Source organism: Jaculus jaculus, chromosome 4 (genome assembly GCF_020740685.1).
Source record: "Jaculus jaculus isolate mJacJac1 chromosome 4, mJacJac1.mat.Y.cur, whole genome shotgun sequence".
Taxonomy (NCBI): Eukaryota; Metazoa; Chordata; class Mammalia; order Rodentia; family Dipodidae; genus Jaculus; species Jaculus jaculus.
In genome coordinates, this window is record NC_059105.1 from 109,151,849 (window position 1) to 109,157,035 (window position 5,187).

At 42.3% G+C, this 5,187-nt stretch overlaps 1 pseudogene; it reads right to left on the minus strand.

Moving 5' to 3' along the window:
• Positions 1-2,616: 2,616 nt before the first annotated feature.
• LOC101617870 lies at positions 2,617-3,532 on the minus strand (annotated as a pseudogene).
• Positions 3,533-5,187: the final 1,655 nt, after the last annotated feature.

Consider the following 5,187-nt stretch of genomic DNA (forward strand, 5'->3'; position numbering starts at 1 on the left):
TCTGGAGTGTGACTTTATTGTTTCATGATGCTCTTTGGGAAGTTTGATCATATCTGCCACTCATGAAATTTCTTTTTGTGATATCCATTTGAATGTTCATGTCATCTTTCTAAGTTCTTTACTTCAGGTTTCATTTTTATTATTTATTTTTAATTCTTATGGCTTCATTTTTAAAAACTTGTTTTAATAATTTATTTTAGTTTAATTTTAAGAGCCCCCATGAAAGTCAGCATTAAAATAATTATTAATAAAACAAATAAAATCTACTTTAAATTTGAAAATAAAAAGCATGAAAGAAACATGAACGATTTCAGATATAAGAACTCAAAGACCTTAGCTTCACATGATAGATTATAAGATCCTAAATCTAAATACAATATAGTAAATCAAAGAAGGTCATTTCAAAGACAATAAGAAAATTTACATAGTAATATTGCTGATAGGGGTTGGGAGTAAGGTAGCCCCCATTTTGTAGTCAGGGTTGCAGTCCCCAAAGTAATAGGCAGATATCTGTATGCACTAACTGAGCCAGCAGGCACAGAGATTTAATAAGTCTAGAAAGCAGAGTCCAGGAAGTAAAATTTTAAAAGAAGCCTGACTCAAGCTGACTCTCCAAGATGTGATCAACCCTCTGTCTAACTCATCAACCTATCAGAAGGCCCCATATACATTCCAGGTAACCAATCCAATCCATCTTGACTTGATACTTAATTTACATCCATGTGGTAGTTTGAATAAAATAGTGTAACAGATTTGGGCGTGGTGGCGCACACCTTTAATCCCAGCATGAGAGGCAGAGGTTGGAGGATTACCTTGAGTTAAAGGCCACCCTGAGAATACAGAGTGAATTCCAGGTCAGCCTGGGCTAGAGTGAGACCCTATCTTGAAAAAAAAAAAAAAAAATAATGTAAATGTATGGCCCCAAAGACTCAGGTGTTTAAAACTGAGTTTGCAACTTCAGTCCCGGGAGCAAGCAGATTCCTACCACAGAGGGGCGTGTCACAGGGGTGAGGCAGGTCTAATTCCAGCCCAAAGGTATGTAGAATAGTTTGAGCTCTGACACAAAGTGCTGTTTTTTGTTTTTTTTTTTTTTTTTTTGGTTGTTGTTTCTTTTTCTTTTGGTGTTTGCTGGCTGTTAGGTTTTTCTCTTTGCTTGGATCTGTGAAAGGGAGCCAGCTTTCCCCACCAATGATGGAACTGCCCCTGGATCTGTAAACTAGGATAAACCTATCACTCCCATAAACTGTGTCTGGTTGGATGCACATCCCAACAATGTGGAGCTGAGTATAATATAAAAACATCTAATTCAAGTCACTATGTGGCAACCTGCTCCTGACTCCTCCCAGCTTGGGAACAGTTCTATTTCCTTTCACTTTCTGCTTTGCTTTGGGTCTTGCTAATAAACCCTTGCTTAATTTGCCTTTCTGCTGTCTGTACTTGTCATTCTCTGCTGGTAGCAGTCACAAGAGAAGGGACTGTAGAGCCACTGGCTTGGAGAGTTTTAGTGACCATTTTAATGCTCATCACTCTAACCCCTGAGCTAAACCCATTCAGAGCAGAGCAAGGCTCTGTTGGTCTTAAAACTGGTAACCATATTAGTTTAATTGTTTATAGTGTATAAATTCATTTGGGGGCCTTGTTTTATTTTCACTTGAGATTAATTTATAAATGGAAGCCTCTTTTTCTACTATTTTTTGGGGGGGGGGATATCGGGAGTGCTAGAGATGGAACCTAGGTCTTGTTTACACATACTAGGTGAGCACTTGACAACTGAACTACAGTCCCAGTTCCTGACCCATTCTTTATTTGATAGTGATCTCTTGAATGATTAGTGAGAGTATGATGTTCAATATTAAATTTGGTTTCTTTTATCATGTCTAAGAGAGAGAATTCTGGTTTTAGTTTTCTAAGAGTTCATAGTTTTTATTATGATTAGATGTTAGATTTTCATCTATACTTTCTAAAACTAATAAGGGGGCCTGGAGAGATGGTTTAGTGATTAAGGCATTTGCCTGCAAAGCCAAAGGACCTTGGTTAGATTCCTGGGGACCCATGCAAGCCAGATGCACAAGGGGGCACATACACCTGGAGTTCGTTTGCAGTGGCTGGAGGCCCTGGTATGCCCGTTCTCTCCCTCCCTTTCTCTCCCTCTCTCTCAAACAACAACAACAAAGAAACCCCACAACAACAACAACAAAACCCCAAAACTAATAAGGTGTGTACATTATAGACTAATGCTGTTTGGAGGTACTATTGGTACTATTTGCTTGCCATGTAAAACTTCCAACCCACACTGTACAATTTACCAGTAAATAGGTATATTAAATTTTCTTATAATAAAGGACAAAGGCAATTTCCCATGAACCTTAATGGAAATCTGAGAGTTCTCATATTCATTTCATTTCTTTTCTATCTTCCTTCCTTCCTTCTTTCCTTCCTTCCTTCCTTCCTCCCTCCCTCCCTCCCTCCCTCCCTCCCTCCCTCCCTCCCTCCCTCCCTCCCTCCCTCCCTCCCTCCCTCTCTTTCTCTTTCTTTCTTTCTTTGACATTTAAGTGGAGTAAGCCTTTATTTCCACGTTTTCCAAATAAAGCTGTCTTTTTGGTTTCTTTCTGGTGATTAGTTGAAGAGAGTGAATCTCATGTCCTCCTCTAACTTCTCTGACTGTTCCTTGGCTTCCACCTTGCCTGGGGTCTGGGAGGTAGCAGGAGCAGCAGTGGTGGCGGAGGTCACAAACGCAGATGGATCAGCCAAGAAGGCCTTGACCTTCTCAGCAAGTGGGAAGGCGTAGTCAGTCTCCACAGACCAAGCCAGGTCCTGCTTGTACCCACCCGTGTTAGAATGAGGCACTGAGGCTACAGTTGGGTAACCGATCTTCAGACAAACACTGGCAACATTGCGGACACCCTCCAGGAAGGGACAATGCAAGGTACCCTCTGTAATGTTAATCACTTCCAGGTTGTACATGCTGCCATTGTCAAGCACCCGCTGGATGGTCAGCCCAAAGGAAATGGGGTGGGGGGGGGGGATGTTCAGCCTGCCCTGGTTCCTACTTTGTCTCCAGTCTCGATCTGCATATCACTTAGAATTCCAATGGTGCCTCTGGAGATTTTGGTGGTGATGTCTAAAGCTTGGAAGAAGGAGGTCTTCTCGGGCCACAGACCACTGTTCTAGGCAGGCACAGAGACTTCACCTGGGGCAATGGCACCAACACGGGCAGCAGCTGGCACCTTATTGGCCAGTAGCATGCCCCTGATCTCAGTGAGGACCTCCCTGGTGAAGACAAATCCCACATTCTCCTGGATATGAGGCAACAGTTTCTCCAGCGCTGGGTGGTTCTCCAGGAGTCCGCTGATGGGCTTGCACATCATGGTGTTCTTGCCCCTCAGCACGATGGCCTCCCCTCGGAGCGACATGCGGATTTGCTGCTGCATCTGCTAGAGCCCACATTGTCTGCTCGCGCCATGAAGCACAAGAGTTGGATGATCTTAAGGAAGTAGTTCGACTTCCAGGTCACCCGGTCTTCCCTGGGCATCACAGAAGTGCGTCAGGGATTGCCACTCAGGGTTTAAAGACATGTCACTCTCAAGAGGACACCTGGCAAGAGCCTCATATTCATTTCTTGAAAGCAGTGCATGTTAAAGGTTGCTCCAACCCCAGTCACCTTAGTCAAAAACAATGCTTTGAACGACGCTGCAGTCTTTCTCTTGCCTGCCTGCTGGCTCTTCCCTTCTGTGTCATGGAAAGTTTGCTACAGGCTCGCTCACTTGCCCCTCTAGCTCATCAAGTTGTACGGCTCCTGTCCTTTGATGGATTAAAAGTCTTGTGCTATTGTGCTCATTAGGACATAGTATGTACCTCTGTATAATTTGTGTCAAATGTATTGGATTGTTGCTCACCTTTGAAAGGTATGAACGTCTGTATCAGGTGTCAATGGGAAGTGCAAGTTAGGAAGCAGGTAGAGTCACATTACAGACTGGCAAGGGCTCCTGCCACAGTATCTTGGGTGAGCTTCCGGCATGACTCCTCCCTAGACAGATGGATGCTTACTGAGGGTGGTTTATAAAGCTATACTTTCTTCCCCCCTCTCCTTTTGTCCCTCACTCTTTCCTTTTCTTCCTTCCCACTTTATGAAGACATACTTTTCTGCACCTGTTGTCTGCCACATGATGGCTTAGCCAGCATCACTTCTCTGCTTCTGAAAACTCCATGTCAATCTGAGTCCAGGAAATTCCATCCATTAGCCCTCAGGAATTAACATTGCCTTTCAGGGTATGTTCTTTTCTTTTGACAATGGTGATTTTTATCAATTAGGGTCCCACCAGGAAAATAGAACACCATCAATTATTTTACTCAGGCAAATATAATGCAAAGTGAACAAATAGGCCTTAGAGGAAATAAGATGAAAAAAAATAAAAAAGCAAAGCAAAGCAAAGCAAAAAGAACTTGCAGAATTTACATAGATAACATAAATGCCAGGGCGGCCTTACCCAGGGCTTTAGGTTGTTAAAAACTACACACAGACCTGTGAGAAAAGATATTAGCTAGTTGATTGCTGACATGTCAGAGGGAATGAGACTAATATTGTAGAAAAGAAAACCTGAAATCAGAAACCAGCTCTTCCTGGAACCATTGTCCACTGGTGGGAAAAGGAACTGACTCCACTATCATTTCCTCTTCCTTTTGCTCTAATGTCTCCTGATGGAAGAATCTAGCAGGAGTGTGTGACTTGGGAGTCTCAGGGGAAGAGAGCAGGAGGGTGGTATTTGGGTTTGAGGCTCAGGACAGTAGCTCATAGCAGCAGAGCTCAGCCCATGTTCTCTGAGACCTGTGCAATATGACCTTCCGTACTGCTACAGTACTTCCTCAAATGTTGAGGTTCAGGTTACAGATGGCTTCTAATTTTACTAAAAATAGATCTTGTGCATTTTTTATTCTTTTAATATTCTATAGGTTTTTTTTTTTGAGGGGGAAAGGAGAAATCACTATTTATCCTGCCATTTTCAGACAAAAGTTACAGATGCACTTTTTGTTAGTTTTACTTAACAGTTTCTTGTTTCTCTCAGCTTCCATTCCATTGTGACATAGAATTTTATTTCAATTTTCTTTTTCTCATAACATTGAGAACATGATTTTTTTTTTTTTCATGAAAGTTGTCTGATACTGAAGTTGCATCTGGTTTCAGTACTT